Source organism: Candoia aspera, chromosome 3, assembly GCF_035149785.1.
Source record: "Candoia aspera isolate rCanAsp1 chromosome 3, rCanAsp1.hap2, whole genome shotgun sequence".
NCBI classification, from domain to species: domain Eukaryota; kingdom Metazoa; phylum Chordata; class Lepidosauria; order Squamata; family Boidae; genus Candoia; species Candoia aspera.
The window spans coordinates 124,315,565-124,335,031 of NC_086155.1; the positions used below are offsets into that span (position 1 = coordinate 124,315,565).

The following is a 19,467-nucleotide window of genomic DNA, read 5'->3' on the forward strand; positions in this document are numbered from 1 at the left end:
CTTGGAATTTACAATGAGCAGTTTGTGATCAGTTCCACATGGCCATGTCTTTGAAGCTACAATTGAGCTCCTCCACCTGTAGCAATAATGTAGTCAGTTTGATTCCTATGTATTCCATCTGGTGATGTCCTTGTATACAGCTGTCATTCTGGTTGTTTGAAGATGATGTTAGCTGTGAAGAAATCATTGGAGTGGCAGAAACTGGTAAGTCGTTCTCTTGCTTCATTTTGGTTTCCTAAGCCATACAGTCCAACTACATTTTCTTCCTTAAAGTTTCCAATTTTGGCATTCCAGTCTCCAGTCACAACCAGCACATCTTGTTTGCATGTTCTATTTAAGTGTATAGTTACTACTAATTTCTTGATTGCATTAATCAAAGTCTTTAATTAAAACTTAACTGGCAACCTCTTATAGCTAGAGGAATCTTGATCCTTTTCTCCCTCTCTGGAACCTGCACTAGCTAAACTTGATTTCATTCCATCCTGTTTTCATTATAGCCTAGTGACCTCTATGTTGAATCCTTTTTGTGATCTTCTGACACCTAGGAACTTGCATACTTTATAGCTGTCTGAAACTGTCTATGTCCAACTTTGCTTTCTAGCCATCTTTTCTCTCTTCTTTCCAACCAACTACAACTACTCCAACTGCTTCCTGACAGCTCCTTAGTCCTTATTTGTTTACTCCCACTTCTCCCACATCTTTCCCAGTCTCAGATTATCAACTACCAGTATGACTTATATGCCCAAGAGATCACATGACAGGGTGGCAGTGTGCCTGTCACTTACAGTTAGCCTCCTAACTCTGCTATGCTTTGGTGCTCACCCCTTGCCCAAATTGGGGAAAGATTCGGTCCAGTCATTTTCTGTAGGTGGACTGGGAGGATATACCATCCTTATCTTAGTCAGCAAAATGTTTTCAGACATCTTTATTTCTTGCCTCAAGGACTCCCCTACCCTGGCCAGCATTTGTTTATTTTAGATACTTTTATGTTGCTTTTGTAATTAGTTATATGGTTTACAAGCAAGTACATACATCATAACAACACAGTGAACAAAATTTTATCAATATATCCAACAATAAAACATATGCTGTACTGTACTTGTAAGCAGCAAGTACATGAAATACCATGAAGGTATTTGTCTCTATCTCTTAAGGAATATTTAAGGAATAAAGTCTTTAAGGAATAAAGATATTTATTGATTCTACCTACAGCTTTATCATGTTAGTATTGGGGGTGCTGTGCATCCATATATATGACTGATGTCCATCTGCAGAACATTGTTACAAGTAGCAATATGTGTGTGTGTTTCCAGAAACCACAGCAAATAAAATACACACCAGATATAAATCATGTGCCTGGTTTAATCACTGTGGGGAATTTTTAAAGGCAACCAGAAGAAATTCTTCTTTAAACTGCTCTGGGGCAGCTAGCAGTACATCTAGTGAAACATCTACTCATATTCATCGTCACACGCAGCATTACCCAAAAGTCATTTTGCTAATAAATTCCTAATTTGTTCCTGTGCATACTTAAATTAGAGCCACTTTGGTGTAGTGGTTAAGGCATCAGGCTAGAAACCAGGAGACCGTGAGTTCTAGTCCTCCCTTAGGCACAAAGCCAGCTGGGGGACCTTGGGCCAGTCACTTTCTCTCAGCCCTAGTAAGGGGCAATGGCAAACCACTTCTGAAAAACCTTGCGAAGAAAACTGCAGGGACTTGTCCAGGCAGTCTCCGAGAATTGGACACGACTGAATGGATTAAAAAAAACAAAACTTAAATTGCATTGTTCTTCACATCAACTTTTGTATCAGCATTTTAATCCATGTGATTACATGTTGTGAGAGTAGAATATTGTCCAGGTTGATGGGGAGAAATGACATTAAGCAGTCACCAGGAGTCAGCACCAACTGTAAGACACACACACAAAAAAAGTGTGAATATGTTCATGCTATATTATACACAATCCCATTTTAAGTAGAATAATATTTTACTTTACATTCCATTTATTGTTCAGAATGTGTCCCCATTGTAATTCCATGTGTCCCACAGTGACATTTGTTGCCATACAGGTGAGCTAAATTGAAATTTATTAATCATGTTTGCATTTGTGCTTGTTCAAAAATTAAATGATTTGAAGGGATAAAAAGAACTTATTGCAAGACATTCTGTTAAGATACTGTCTTAACAACATGTGATTAAAAGGTGCCATCTACCTTGCTTCAGTAAGCCATTATTTTTGGATTTTTTACTCTGGTGCTTCATCTAGACAATGAAGGAGGATTAAAACGGTGTTTGCTTCATGGTGGTGGTCTATAAATGTTTCGAGTAGTCATTGTGAAGTCATTACTGATAGTATCCAGCCACTGGTAAGGCAAATTTGTACCATGTTACATTTCAGTAAAAAATATGGATTGCACGTTCTGGAGTTAATGAAATAGCTACATATAAAGTCAGATCAGTAAACCAACTCGTTTAGCACTGTGTGCTATTGATCTGCAGTGGCTGTTGAAAGCTGTAGGTAGAGATCCCTTTTGTAACCCTATTATGTCAGGTCTTTTTAACAGGAATTGCCATGGACTGAACTTAAGTTTCTTCTGAATATAAACCATGTACTTTAGCCCTGAACTGTGGGCATTAGCTCTATGTGTCAGACAGTTACACATAAGCAACATACCACATTTTAGGGCCTTGTCACACACAACCATCTCTACAAATCCTGAGAAAGAGAGCTGTATTAAGAGTAACCTTTAAGAATGAAGTCAGGGAGTTATACTTACTCACTGTTTGTGCAATGCCTTTGGTAGTTACCATGTGGTGGATTGGCTCACTGTGGAAGCAGATGGATCAAAAGACAGCAGATGGTAGGGATGAGAACTTTACATGGAGTGATTCTTTCATGGAAAATAAAGAATAGAAAATGGGACTTGGCCATGTTGCTTGATATCACTGCATATAAAAAGTGTTTAGGACTATGAATTCACTGGCCACTTCTACTACAGGAAAGATATCCACTCCATATCCGTATAGTTGCCATGGTGGAATTAGAGGTTGCTACTCTTAATCTCTAGCTGAAGTTGTTAGTTGAATGAAGCAAATTATGATCCATCCTTCAGAGGTTTTAATTCTTACAATAGAATATTAATCCAGAATGGCCTGAATGACTTTCACAGCTGCCATAGCTGTGGGTGGATATGAACTTGAGTTTCCAGCATTTAGTACCATAATCACCACTCCATGTTGGCTATTTCCTGTACCCATTTCCTGTTACTGTCCTCTGTCATCTTTCTCCTGTGGGAAAGTACATAAAGAAGCAGAGGAACCTTGAACTAACATCTGTATTAAATATGAGGGGAGATTGTAACTGCTAAGTGGGCAGTCACTCATCTGGTGTATTCCACATAATTTCTCAATTTTAATTGTCGCACAACTATAGTGTGTTCAGATTAACAGACTATAAACATTCAGAACAACTTCCCTCCTTTTAAGTTTGCTATTGAATTAGAGGTAGCTGTGAGTCTCTTGCCCATTCTCCCTTTCCCTAGCTTTTTTATCAGTCTTCCTTCCATACCAATCAAAATTACTGGTATGCCACAGAACAAAAGGCAGAAAAAACAGGTGACAGCCATTTTAAAAATAAAGAAGAAAACCTCTAGATTGCAATCAGGCAAACTGAACAGAATAAGTTTTTCCCCTTTATTCCCTACTCTCATTCCAGCCATCAGAGATTCTTGGATCACAAATAGGGATGCCTAAATCATATATGAAATAAATCCCACCCAATCTTCTAGTAATAAATGTCAAACATAAAGTTGTGAAAATAAATTTCATATCATATCATATCATATATCATAAGATGAATGTGAGAAGAATTAGTTTTGTGCTGTTACAAATGAATGAGATACTATGATATGATATGGTATGGTATGATATATATATGATTTGATATGATTCTCCTGTGAGCATTCCAAGAATATCTGGATGATAGTTCCTTTGTCTGGATGATGGACAGGTTCCAGGAGAAAGAGCCATTCTGTTTTCCCAGGCTGGCTGTACTTAGTTGTCCAAGTTACAAAACCTGTGCTAAACTCCTAGAGTAGAGAAGGATTGTTATGGGTAAAATTGGGTTACCTTTTTGTACTGGCTCATATGAATGAGGTAAATATGGGAGAAGTATCTCATGATGGTGGAGTGATCACTCTGTTTTTCTTCTGTGAGGGGAAAAATGACACCTTTACATGGATTGTTCACTGCTGCCCAAACATAGCTGCCTTGGAGCAGTGAAAATACCAGAAGGCCACAAGCCATGCCATCCCTCATGCCAGACTGGCATTTTCATAATGCCTCAAGCTTTAACCAACCTTGGTGAACCTTTTGAGAGCAGTATACATATAGAAAGAAGACTGCACTACCAAATTTGGGCAACATATCGGTGTTGAGGGAAGGGAGGGAAGGAGGAAGTCATGTGTATCTTCAGGCTAAGAGATACCTTAAACACACCTGCTTGTAATAGAAGGCCATGTTGCCCTATCCTCAAAAGGGGATTGATAGATTATGTGCCATCAAAGCATCAATTCTTAGCAACCACAATAGCAGACTTTTAGCAGATAATTTGTCTTTACCCTGGCTCTTCAGATCTTATCACTGCTGTACTTGAATCTATCCACCTTGCTGTTGGTGCCTTCTTCTTTCCTTTCTTTTCAGCATAGACTAGCCCTGCACAAGGATCAGGGGCTAGACAGCCTTCCTGTTTTTGCTGTCCCACATAAGAAGATAGATGGTTTATTGAATTTGCTATGCATGGCTGGGAGGCTGTCTTCCTTTTGGAGATTACAAGCTGGGCTAGTCTGAAGTAGACTCAGCTGCCGCTCAATAACATGTCAGATGCTGTTTTCATTTTGAAAGGCAACTATAGAAGATGCAAACCCACCAATTAGAAAGGAAGTTTAAAACAATGTCATTAAGAAAACCCTACAAATTAAACAGCATTGACTATAATAAATGTTTGGTAGAATGAATTATAATGGTTAAAGTATATTAAAAGGAAGATTATATAAATACTTCTGATCCATATTGCTACCTAGATGAAAACCCTGTGGCACAATCTGATGCTCAGCTGAAAGCCCTCTGTTTTCTAAACTTTCCTATCCTGTTGGGGGGGGGGGAAGGAACATTTGAAGGTGGCATCAGAAAAAGTATTCATATTCTTTATTACTGGAGCCAGAGTAAGGGGAGAAAACTCTTTCCTACTGTGGTACTATTCTGAGGCATCATTCTGCCAGCAAAACACTTTTTGCATCTGTTCAGAAAAAAACATCAGGATCACAAACCTTAAAGATAGCTAATTAAGTAATTTTATATAGAGCTATACAAATTAACTCTATTCCCTTAATTTTTAAAAAGAGCAATGTTTCAGTGATAGATCATGTTTTTGCTTTTTTATAATGCATTTTTGACTGAGTTCACACATTATGTTGAACCATTGTTTTAACTATGGCTTATTGAATAAACCATGATAGTCAGTTTCACATAATACATAGTCATAAATCATGACCTACAAACAGCAATGGCTGGGATCACACAACAAAGCAAGCTAAAAGCAAACAAAAACCACCATAAACCTAACCACTGACTTATTGGCAAAGGCCATTGAATTCTTAATGTCCCTACATGGAGGAGGGAAAAGAATATAATCCTAGGTTCAATTTTAATTTTAATGATAACATGCCTTTGTGCAGTGTTTAAATGAGACTTTTTATCAGTAATGCAGATGTAGAGTTCTTGATTAAAAGGTCTTGGTGATAATATAATATCCTTTTATTACACTGTGATTTTTTTCTAACAAGTCATTATTGAATTTTGCTTATCTTGATGTATCCAGTAGTGAGTAAAAAAGAAAAAGGAAATGAATCAATTCTTGGCATCGGAGGCTTTGATGTACAGTTCACTCAAGGTGTTTAGATTAAATGATAAAGGCTTCACATTGTTAAACAAGGCACATTTGTATTCTTTCTGTTGGCATGCCATAGTATTAAATTATGAAAGAGACTGTTAAGTGATTTTTGAGAACTACAAAGTTGATACTTGATGCTTTTTGTACTGATCTCAAAGCTATATTCTGCTTCCAGGAGATCAGTCAATGGAAGTTGATGGTGGTAGGTTAAGTTGAGAGAAGGAAGATAACCTTATGAGGTGAAAGATAGGATCCTTCACCTCAAGCGTAGCTCCTAGTGACTTCATAGTCAACCATATACTTTATTGGCAACAATATGGAAGTGGTTTATTATTGCCTTCTTCCAGGACATTTTTGGACATCTTGGTCTACTTGACAACCCTGGGATTTCCAAGTAGTCTCCTATCAAAGTACTAAGTAGGACTGATTTTGCCTAGCTTTCTTGAAATCAACCAAGATCCATTAATTGCTGCCATCTGGATGGCAAATGTATAAATTAATGTTGTCTTTAACAATGACAGACGGATAGCTCATTGTGAAGTGATTTTATTAGTTGCTTGAGGTGAAAGCTTATTGCAACTGTCTTTAAAGAGATGTGTGTTCCTACCAGAGGAGTCCCCTTTACTGTCTTCAGTGCAAGTTGTCTAGCAAGTAGGCAGCCAAATGGGCATAAAAGATAGTATGCTATGTTTACAGTTGTTAAAATGACTTTGTGTTATAACATATTTGCTTTTCCATATGGAGTAGTTAATGGTGCTTATCAGATGACAGCTGAAAATAGAAATATTGTAATTACTCAGAAGAAAGATGGCCCTGACTTTAAGATAACCTCCCAGAAGAGCAGACACAAAAATTGGTATAAACGCAGCCCAGTTCCTGTACAGTGCCCAGTTTCCCCATCTTATTGAACTAGGTTTGCCAGCTCCAATTGAAAGCAATCCTGAAGATTCTCCTCTGCCTAATACATATGTACATGTGATACATTTCTTGGGGTGTGTTCATATGTGTGTGTGTGTGTGTAGATACACTTGTCAGAAGCCATGCTCAAAAAAGACAAAGCGGTGGGGGGGGAGAGAACTGCTAATTAACATTAGTTATCTGTAAAATAAGTTCCTCCCTTACTAAATTGTTTCCACTTCAATATTATAGTAATTCCTTTACACAGACACATTCACCTCCTTCCTTGCAGGAGAATTATAAAAGGATAAGAAAGAGGAAAAAACAGTGTGGAGATAGGATAAGAATTGGGGTAACTGTAATGGGAAGGGAAAAGGAGGGAACAAAATCAGATGGAAATAAGGCAAGGATAGGAGCCAATTGGGCAGGGAAGGAAAAACAGCAACCCTCTCTTTCTGTATTACAGGAACAGTTAGATTCACCAAAGAGCCCTTCCCAATATCAGGCTAACTTAAATATGGAAGTACAAGAAGCTTTGATGGAGGTTCAAGTGAAGTATCCTCTTGAAACTGCATTGGAGAACAACCTCTTCCTTTCTGTAATCAAACTGACTATGTTGTTTTGTGTTTCTTTGCTCACATTCTTCCTTTCCTTCTGTAGAGAATAAAGGCTAAGAGGACCCTTCCTCAGTGAGTGCTGTGGGAAAAGGATGGGGGAGTCCTCACAATGCCAACCAGCATGAAGGTCACTCTAGTAAAAAACTGAATGGATTAATTTCCATTGCTGTCATACTTACCATTGGATGCAAAGAAGGTGGTGGTGGTGGTGGTTATACCAGTCATGATGTATCCTTCAACAATACAGAATATTTAAAGAGAAGTTTACTTTCCTCTTTGTTATATGGAATTAGATTGCTAGAAGAAATTAAGCCTGCATGTTGCAAGCATTGGTTTCCTCTTTCAAGGTAATGGATATATCAGTATATCATGTCTGAGGACCATTCTGTTCTGTGTAGGATTTTGAAATGAGATTTGCCTGTTTTCATGGTTACTGTGCAATCTTAGGGTTTTTTTTTTCTGTGAACATATAAGACATATAGGACATATAGGACATACAGACATACAGGCTGTATCAAATAGTTATTTTGCAGAAACAGAAAACATGTTCTCTTCACAAGATGGGGAACAAATTGTTGATGTTTTGGTCTGTTTCCTTTCCCTAGAGCTACTTCAGATGGCTGAGGGGCCTTCTGAAACTGGAGGCCTACGTTCAGCCAAAATCTGATATCCTGCTTTGCATTAATGGAGTTTTGCTGATAGTACAAAGCCACAATCAGAAAAAAATGATAGTGCTGATTTTTGTTCCATAACTAACTACTAAGCATGCATCCTTCTGGGGGAACTTGATAGTGAATAACTGAAGATATCCATAGCCATTCCCATCATCTTAGTGGCTTCAGAAAGGGTAACATGGATTCCAGAACTCTCAGCAGCTTAATGCTTGCATAACTAGATAGCTCACGTTACTAATTTTTGCTTTTTAATATTGCATCTTGAACTGTAGTGAACATTTGCATGAAGGAAATAACTAATCTTAGTGACTTTGGCTTATTTTTTTCACATTGTCTTATAGCAATTTAGAGCACAAATGCTAAAATAAAATGTAGACCTTCATGCATAACACAGTAGCTAATTCTTTAAATCTGGTAAAATTGGGGGCTTCTTTTCCCTTATATACTGGTTAAGTTGCTTTTTACATTATAAGCATGGGAACAGTAATTTGCTCCTACCACACAACATTGAGAAAATCTAGTAAGGTAGGGGTGGGAACCTAGGACGTTGCATTCTCCTAGACCAGCCAATTGGTCTACCTAACACAATATTGCTTATAGCAGGGAGACTTTTTGTACTATAATTTCAATAATACTCATCTGTCAACCATATTGACTTGGGTATATTAGAGTTGAGGTCCAGCACTCTCCAGGGTTTTGGATAAGGTAAGAGTCTTTCCCAGCTTTTTTTGGGAGATATGTTGGACTGTCCTATACATGCTCTGCCAACTGAACTATGCTTCTCCAGTTCCTTGATAGAGCAATCTGGTGTGTAGAGCCTTTCCAGAAAAATCTGTGACATTGTGTTAGGTTCTGTTCTTAAGTTCGTTTTGCTTCTGTAGCCTTGATGGCCTTTCCTTGGGCTACACCTATTCTTCCCAAAAATATTTTTCTAAGGAAAAACCAATTTGGAAGGTTTCAACATGATCACACAATTGAAAATATATACAAGTGGGAATGGAGGTAAGCATTAAAAAAGAGGGGACAAAAAACTGAAAGGATGTTACAATGCAGTAGACGTTTTCAGCTGTTGGATGAATTGGGCACACATAACCTCTAATACCCATGACACAGCTATTAAAACAGAAATTACAGACTTTCACACCTGATACAACTCTGTGAGATCACTAGTGGATGAATGCCTCCTTTCTTCCTTTCCCATACAAGCCAAACAAAACTCAAATGTTATATAGGAAAGTTGGAGCACTAATCATGACTCAGAAGGAAAGATCATTCTCTAATAGCAGGATAATAACTTGAGAGCAGCATATGTCACTGAGATAGCTAAGGAAACATGCAGATTGTTCTTACAGACCAGGCCAAGGGTTAGAATGGTTATATCCAGTTATCAAGATTGTAGAACTGGTGAAGTAATTGAATCTTATAGTTTTCCTTTGTTAAATGCCTTTTCTCAAAAGGGCATCTGCATCAACAATATGAATCCATTGTTCATATCTCAAAAGTCTGCCCATAGTAATTATAGCTGAAGTTATAATTATAGGCCTTTCCACTCTACCCCCATCTGTCATTAAATATAACGTATTTGCTTTGAGGTAGGGGAGGAAATCTTCTGAAAAAGACACAGATCAATGCTAACTATTGAAAGAAAAGCAAAATCTAATAAAGGCAATTTGTTCTGAAGAAAAATTATACATTGGGATGACAATATAGTGTGGACATCCATGCTTTCACAGCCCATTTTATGTATATTTACTCAAAGGCAATTGCAACTGTATTGAGTGGGGCTTTCTGTTAAGCAAGCCTGCATTTAATTGCAAGATGAATTGTTGTGGAGTATAATACAGGGCTAACATGCAAACATAACTTACCATTATACCTAATCTCAATTGGTCCTTTGTCTTGCTTGTCTCAGATGTGACAAAGGACTTGAAACATTCATATCTGTTTGGTTAAAAGGGTACAGTTTACTTGTTCAGAAGTGGACAATCTGTAGTTCTCCGGATGTTACTTGTACTACTCCCAGTGTGTTCTCTCACAAGTCATTCAGACTGGATCTGTAGAAATAGTAATTTAGCAACATCTGGAGAACTACAAGTTGGCCATGACTATTTTCTTAAAGGAAGGTGGGAATAAATAACTATTGAGGGCTAGAATGTTCAGGTTTGGCAAGGAAGCCCAATCTTAATATATGGAATATTAAATGAAAATATTTTTACATCATAATAATTACAATAACATAATAATTCAGACCAAACAGTAATTCTTCTTAACAATATTTTACAAAGGGAAGTCCTAAGGGGTAGGCTTTTTGAATGCCTACAAGTCCGTGTAATCGTTTTATAATATTTACTTTCTGCATACCAAGATCTGTGAATGGATCAGAAATATAGGTGCTCCTGAAGAATACTTACATTGGGGTTGGAGGAGGGGGAGGAAATGATGCCTCCATGTCCTCACTAAATGGCAACCAATTATGGATATAACAGTGAGTTATTGGACCATTCAAAATATTAAACTTAACTGTGAGTTACTGGATTCTCTTGCATTTATACAGAAAAGCTTGAGTAGATTATGATGTTATTGGAGGTGGAATGAAATTAATGCTTCATTTAAACACATGTTTGAACACCTGCTATAATTATATTTTAGCGGGAGGTTATTATATGTATTAAGAACTTTGAGAGCACGTTTAATATTTTCAGATAATCATACTCTTTTGAACACTATTTGTACTGCAAAGAAAGTGACTTCTCAATGAAAAAAGGGAATTCTGTATGCTATACATATAGCCAAGACTTAATCTTCAGCACTGGAAAGATAAACATATTGTCCTAACTACTCAGTGGTCTGCAGAAGTGATGTTACCAGCAATTTATTAATGAATTACTTTATTGATGTAGGTTAGAAATGGATGATTATAAAGAAATATGGCCCAATTCATTGAAATGCTTACATAAAACTTTTATATACATATTTGTATCTGTGAATATATGTCCTGTTTTCATTTATTTTGTTTGTTTTCTTTTGCTTTTTTCTATAACTTTGTATATTGTTTTTTTGTGTGTGTGTTTTATAATAAATTAATAAAAGATATATAAACATTTAAACAGGAGTTGGCAGATTCACCATTAAGGAAGGATATAGTATAATTTGCCATTCTGCTCCTCAGACTTCTGGTTGATAATCCTGGTGACATCATGCATCAAGTAACAAAGTTGCAAGGTACCTGTTGTGTCTGCTTGAGACTCTATTTAATATGTTGGTCTTTCATAAGAACCACAGCCTAGTCTGTGGGTGCAATGTGCTCAGTAAGAAAAGTTCTTAAGAGTTCAGTAATGGTCTGAAACTTTAATAACCTTGAGACATCTACTAGAAAAAGTACACAGAAGAATTATCATGTCAGATAAAAATAGTTGTTGAAATACAGGACATGATGTCATACTGGAGTAGCAAAGGCTATCCGAGTTCTCAAATATAGCCCAGGTTTTTTTAAAAATATAAAAGTTATGGTGTACATTGTCCTCTCACAAGAAAGGTCATTTTATTATAATAGCTTTATTTCAACTGTGACCAGGATGCTTATGATCCTGGACCATGAGGACAGTTAAAGTAGCAATAAGTTCAGTGAGAAGTTTCTCCACAGTTCACACTCCAATGTGGGAGGTGGTAATAGAGAGTGAAATGAACCCAAGACCTCTTCCGGTTTCTTTACAATAGTGCAGACTTCACCAAACTGATGTCCTCTGAATCTTGTTGGGACTGCACCTTCCAGAATTCCTAGCCAGCGTGATACTGTGCTTAAGAAGTGTGGAGCAAAGGGCAGGTTTGAAAACAGCAACGTGATTTGTGAATAAACATTGTTCAGAGCTGTAATTGGCTACACTCTATAGGGATGTAAGAAGATCCTTATTCATCTTGAAGACCACCAACTGGAATTCTCTTTCCTGAATATTAGTATACCAGCTACATCTGAGAAACTCTTAAGTGTGCTCTGAGAACAGTTGCCTCTACCAAGTATTTATTTATTTGTAGAATTTATGGACACTCCAATTCTAAAAAAGCTTTACTCTAAGTGGTGTACAGGAGCAATAGTATACAAACAAATGCAGCAAATAATACATATAACAGGAAGTTGCTTGTGAACACTGAGGTTTCCTTTTAACCATGGTGACTAACAGCTTGTGATAGCTAAGCTAAGATACAGCAAACCTCAGTTTGTTGACATACAGAATGTTGAATGGTCGGATGTGTGTGCTGGGATAACACCTTAAAGACAAAAGCTGGGGAAAAGAATACTGTATGTTACTTTTAAAAGGACGAGTTATCAGAATAGGATAATATAAAGGGGGGCACGGTGGGATTTTCTTTATTTTTCTGCTTTCAGTAAGAAACACTTTGAAAACAATGGTATTATTTGAAACATGGATTTCTGTTCTGAGGAAAAACCGTATATATAATAGAAAACAGTATGCTTTTCATTCATTTCGTTTGTTTAAAAGAACATTTCAGTCATATGGGCAAGGCATCCTGCCTATCCTCTGAGGCACAGTGCTCTTTTATGCTTTTCCTTTGTTTTTAAACCGAACTAGTTTATTGTAACCATTCCAAGTTCATTGAGATGAGCTTTCTTGGTAGTTCTTGAATATCTTGGGCATCTCCAGGAAAAAGAAAACACTTGTTTATATTCTGTCATGAACCAGAGAATGCTGCTGAGGGCCACCATGTACCACAGCAGCATGTCAGTCTGTCCCAGGGCAACATGAAACATAATCTTGAATTGTTTCACTTGGTTCAATTCCTGCATCTGCAATTAAGGGTTAAGGTTGCATAGCAGATTGTGGGAAGTAGCTCTTCCTGTAACCTGGGAAAGCCACAACTGACCTGGCTACACTGCTGCACTAAATGGACAAATATTCTTATAAATATTTATAAGATATTTAATATTTATAAGAATATATTCATACACACACACACGCACGCGGACACACACATTCTGTAAATGTTCCAAGGCAGGAAGTTTGGCAAATTATGATTACAATGCACAGCAGTCTAAGAAAAAGTTTACTGCAGTTCCTCAACCCTTAATGAAATATTGACATTTTCTAGAGTTTTCCATCATGAGGGATTAAGATTCTCCCATTTGACTATTTCCCAGCAGATACGTAGGATATCTATCTCAGCAGTAACCTTTCTCAAATAGTCAGTGGTGCTTCCTCATTAAATTACTTGAGTTGAAAAACTTACTCATTGCATTGGGATCATATGTTATTTTTGGTGATGAGGAGGAAGACGTTTGCCACATTGATTCTTCCTGGCAGCAAACTCTCCCTGACTGGCTGGTTGCCTGTCTGGTACACTTCCCAGACAATAACCTATGTCATCAAATGATTTTGCAATACCTAATGTGGGCTCCAACATTTATTTTAAAATTGTGTATTAAAATATTGAAGATTAAAAAAAGCAAGGTTTATGGATTTTAAAAAATATATTTTTTAGCTGTAGTTGAGGAATAGTTTCAATAAATCAGTTGCCATCAATTTATCTATCTCTGTCAGCCTAACTTGCTAGCCATTGCTGTTTTAATGTATTTGGTGTAAAATATTTATCTCTCATCCAAATCTGATGATCTTTAGAAGGCAGAGGCTTAATTTCCATAGTTGGCATGGGACATTGTACCATGTATGTCTAATCAAGAATCTAGTAGTAGTACATCTTTAGTGTAATCAGATGTAGTTTATTTCACCGTAATTCCAGTTTACACAGTTCAGCTAAAAAAATTAATCACAGAGTTTTATTAAACTACATGTATTTATTTTTCCACCTGTTACTTTGTTGGTCAGTAGGTCTCTTTGAAGTAAATGGCACTTTGCCTTGCTAGTAAAATTCTGTACCTTTGTTTATAGTCCAGTAAATGAACGATGAAAGATTCTTGAAAAACTTTGGCAATCCCCATGTGGTACCTCTACAAGTCAAATGTGAGTATTAAAGAGAACATGAAACTGAGTCTGCTGAATCAGGCCAAGGCCCAACTAGCCAGCATTTCATCTCACATGGTAGCCTACCCCATGAATTTTGGAAGTAAAAAAGAGATCAAGGCAACCTTTCTCTCCCATTGTTGCTCCTGTGCAGGGGCAGATTATCTCTGTGGCTGGAGGCTCACCCAATCATCATATAGCCATTGATAGACCTGCCCTTTAGGAATCTGTCTAGTCCGCAGGGCCGCAACTGGGGGGGGCAACTGGGGCATGTGCCCTGGGCGCTGCACTGGTGGGGTGCCAAAATGAGCACTGGGGGGGCCCAAACTGGGTGCGGAATCCATGCTTGCCCTGGGTGACACAGACCGTAGTTGCGGCCCTGCTAGTCCCCTTTTGAAAACATCTCATACCACATCTGTGAGGATGAGATAGAGAGGTTGTATCTTGTGTCTTTTAACACTAAGATGCTTTAAGAGAACCAGGTCAACCTTTGCTGATCTTGAAAAAAGATAAACAGGGTCAGATATGGCTTTAGTAGCTAGATGAGAGACCTAGGGCTGTAGATTAGACCAAGAAGTTTTTTTTTAAAAAATCATAGACGTTGGCAGTAGAAAACCATTTCTATTGTTGCCAAGAAAATGAGATGGTTTTGCTCTTGTCATCACCAGAGTCTGAGCTTGACTCAAGGGAGTCTTTATGTTACTTTTATGTTACACTTACACATTTTTATAAACTACTGTTGATCTGTCTGTTGGTTGAGTGATGGCAACTGGATATCTTTCTTTTTGGTAGAAATGTTTCGCTGTTTGTCCAAGCAGCTTCTTCATTGCTACTGTTGGTCTGTGTTTAAGCTGGCACTCTGTGTAAAACTAAATCAATGATAGGGACTATAGACTAAGAATTGTGTTAGGAAGAAATTAATATCTATTGAAACCAAATCCTCAGTGTATGTGTATCAGAGAAATAATGTTTTTGGTATAATACAATAACTGTTGAACATTTAATCAGATAGTACAAAGTTATGGAAGCACTGAGAGCACATAAATGATAAAGCAGTGTGTATAAAAAATCATTATAGAAATGGAATTGAAAAAGCAGCCAAATATTTTTTTATAATTCTAAATTTGTACTTCTGTACAAAATGCCTAGCATTTTGGAATGACCTATAGCAGGGCTGGTAGAGAAAATCAGAAGAGAAATAAATGCAGGAAATAATTAAATAATTATATAATTAAGGCACCAGGCTAGAAATGGGAGACCATGAGTTCTGCCTTAGGCACAAAGCCAGTTGGGTAACCTTGGGCCAGTCACACTCTCTCAGCCCTAGGAAGGAGGCAATGGTAAACCAATTCCGAAAATGTTGCCAAGAAAACTGCAAGGACTAGTCTGGACAGTCGCCAGGAGTCAACAGTGACTTGAAGGCATGTGCACACGAACATAATTAAATACTGAACATCTAGATATTTTGTTTACAATGATCAGAGATAGAATCAGATATATTCGTCTTTTTTTTTTTAAGTTTTGCGGCTATGTCCAGGAAGGAACTTTAGGACTTTTCCTGAAAATATGTACTGCCCAAACTCTGTTTTTTTCTAGGGGAAATGCCACCAGAGAAATTATCTGAGATGTATAAAGGTACTTCTAATTGTTTTTGGAAATGTGAAAAGCATGAAGAGACGTTTTACCATACATGGTGGACCTGTGAAAAAGTGAAAAAAATGTTGGGTTCAAATGGAGATAATAATGAAGAGAATTTTAAAAATTAATATTCAGATGAAACCAGAATTTTTCTTACTAATACTTGTGGATAGTCAATTAAAAAAAACTCACGGAGGATTGATTTTATGTATGGTAACTGCAGGGAGGTTATTATATGCACAACGGTGGAAAAATACAGAAATACCCACATTGGAGGAGTGGACCCTGAAGATGGTAGAACTTGCAGAAATGGCTAAATTGACTTGTTTGATTAGGGAAGGAACAACTACTGCTTTTATAAAAGGCTGGAAACCCTTTATGGACTTTTGGCTCAAAATGGATAAAAACGAACTAGCAGTTTCTGGTTTTACCAATTAAAAAGAGCTATAGAGGGTGAAAAGGTTATGTTGCATAATTTTGAAGGGGGAAAATGGTATCAAGTATGTCTGCTGTAAATAAGATTGGAAATTGCTTCTTTAAGTATCTTTTTTTCTCTTCTCTTTTTCTTCACTATTGTTTTCAGCACTTTTTTCTTTATCTTTCTATTTCTTCTATTTTTTTGTGTTTTATCTGTAAAAATTTCTTTTATATACTGTATTGTTTTGGGAAGGGAAATGCCGTCATTACCTCTGTAACTGTTTTTCTATTATTTTGTCAGCAATGTTCCCATCACTGACTTTTTCTAGACCACTGTTCTGGTCTATTCCATGCCCATCGACTGTGCTGCAGATGTTCCTCAGCTTCTTACCTTAATATTCTTGTTATCAACAGGTACCAACATTTCATATTGACAGTTGCTCTTGACTCAGCAAAATAAAGCATTGTGACTTATAAGCAACTTTCCTGATTCTCTGAGGTTGCACAAAATTAGGTTTTCAATTCCCCACTGCTCTTCCCCATCCTTCCATCATGTCTGACCTGCACTATTGCCTTGGGCTTGCTAGGGCTAAAACTTATTAACCTCTAGAATGGCCCTCCTTTCAGGGCTGTTATTACTGATTTCCTGATCCTACATTGTTAAGGTAGGTGCTTATTGCCTTGCAATGCCATTTTTAAATTAAGGTTTAAGGTTCACCCCCACCCATTTAGGAAGGATTGCAGCAACCTACTTTGACTTGTTTACAGTTAATGGTTAGATAATGATTTTATCTGACTGGTTTTAACAGCCAAGGAGCAAGATGAGATTCCATATTGCTGATGGGTATATATTATGGACTGGAAGTGATAAAACCTTATTGTAGGTGCTAATCTATTAAAATTTTAAGTTGGTCTCAGAACTGATAAGGACTACAGCTATCTATCCAATTAGTTTGGAAGAAAATGGCAAACAAAGCACATGCATTGATATCTCACTTTTCCCCAAAGAGGACAGTTGGTACTAACTATATTAAACTATATAAAACACTGTAAATTAGTAAAAGCCAGTTTTCTCATTGCAAGAACACTGTATTCTTCATGTGTGTCAAGGAGTAGCAAATTGCTAGGCATTTCATCAGGTGTTACTAAGTTGTTTTGGTTTTCATAAAGCCTTCTTGTTTTTGCTGTATGTCCTGTAACTGAAGTACTGCTATTGATTTGGCCTAAATTAACTTGCAATATCTACATTTGAGTAAAATGTCTATTAATCGTCAGAGTTCTTCTCTTGTTTTCAGTCTATGTTCTATGTTTGTAAAACTCCAAAAGACTTTCAAGCCTTAAAAAGGAACAATCTTTCCCGAAGAGAGATCTGTGTTGGGCACATAAGTAGACGTTTGGACAGGGATCTGAACAGCCACATTATTAGGAGTTACATGAATCCTCCAAGTTTAATGTGGATGGAGTCAAGGAATTAACCCAGCTTTCCAGTGTTTGGGGAAAAACTGATTTACTAGAGACTATACCAGTGAACATTTGACATTTCTGATTTATTAGCTCTTTCTTTTTGGCTTTAAAAAGGGAAATGCTGAACCAGTCAGTCAAAACATTTGGTTTGTCTGGAGGTAGTTAATTAAACTCAGCAACCGGCATTCATGTTAGGTTTATTTTAGTGGTCACCCACTAGGGAACCAACTTTTGCATGGCGTCATTACAGTGTCAAACCTTCCATAATTTGTCCAGTGAACTATTCCTTCTTAGTGGAACAACTGAGCTGAGACATTATCTCATGATGAGTGATTAGCAAAAGCCTACAAGAAGAACACAGCTACACAGGACCAAGATGCCATCTAGATCCACAAGCTGATTCCTGGCCAATCATTTTATAATTGTTAAAATCAAACATTAAAATGTCTAACTTTTTGTTTATACTTCATGAATTAGGTGCTATTGAATGAGGCTCAATTTCTGATGTTTATATATACAAAAGTTTACTCTCTTAACACATCTTGCATTCTAGCATTTAGTATTCATTCTCTGTGAACCTAGAGGTTCCATTTAGCTGCTATGGTTAATTCACCTTCTGAAACCTATATCCTCCATGGATTTATACAACTGTTTAAGCTTATGGCCCATCCCCAAATCTTGTAGCAATGAGTTTCAGAAGCTTAATGTTTGCTGAATAGAAAAAGTGCTTATTCTATATGACTCAAATCTCCTGAAGTTAATTGAATTATACACATATGTGCTGTTTAATGTATCTTAAGTTGTGGAGGAGAATTATATACCTCATAATTTACTCCACCTTCCCCCTTAAGCAGTTTCTCATTCCCAAATGCCCCAGAACATCATCAGGTGATTTAATAAGCTTCTCTTGGAAATGCATCCTTGCTAAAGGCTTGCTCAAGCAAACTAATGTTTTGAAGCTCAGGGGCAGCCAGAGGTGAAAGGAACGCTTTCTGCATGAAGGCTTCTGTGGTCGTTGTAGAGTCATAGCCAAATTAACACTTGCTACTTTCTTCCATTGCATCATGGGTTCCCCGCCTCTCTACCATGCTATGACTCTTCTCCTGCAGCTGCTGGCAAAATACAGTATGAAGAGTCAGTCATTTTCTCTGTGTGCTTTGATGCTCTAAATCCTGTTCTTAAATCATCCTTTTATCTAGGCAATCAGAGACTGAGAGTATTATGTTGGATGAATAGTGTCAGGCTGCCAGCTTGTTGGTAATAGATTCACTTTCTTTCTATGCGCTTTGACAGTGAATCATATTTATGGAAGGATGGAAATGATGGTACTGCTCAAATGTATGTACAGTATGCACAGATGTATAAAGGAACGTCAAGAGAACTTTAGAACATGGAACAGGGAAATGGGCTTTAAATCTTTTTATCTTGAAACTCAGACAACCAGGAATTCCACACATGAACAGAAAATAGAAGGGAGATAATTGCTCCTTGGAGAACCTAGTGATTTTGTTTTAAAGCAAGCAAGCCAAAAAAAAAAAAAAAAAAAGGATTGTATGTGGGTGGGAACAAACATTGTACTTGTGAAGAAAAAGATACATTTTGGAAAGAGTCTACATCTTTGTAGAACTGAGTACTTTATATTTTGTTTGTTATCATGAGGCAATGCATGAAACGGAATAAAGCAATACTAATGCATTTTCACTATTGAAACTAAGAAGAAAATGACACTTGAAAGAAATTTGCTTAATATATAAAGTGTAGTTGGTGTGCATTCCTTTTCATAAACATTTTGGAGCAGGAAAAATTTAACCTATTTCTGTGAATGGAACTCCTTT

At 37.1% G+C, this 19,467-nt stretch overlaps 1 protein-coding gene across 1 annotated transcript in view; it reads left to right on the plus strand.

Annotated features, from left to right (window-relative positions):
• Nucleotides 1-19,467, plus strand: part of ANKH (ANKH inorganic pyrophosphate transport regulator) — a 100,187-nt gene that overhangs the window by 47,009 nt on the left and 33,711 nt on the right. The window lies entirely within an intron of this gene.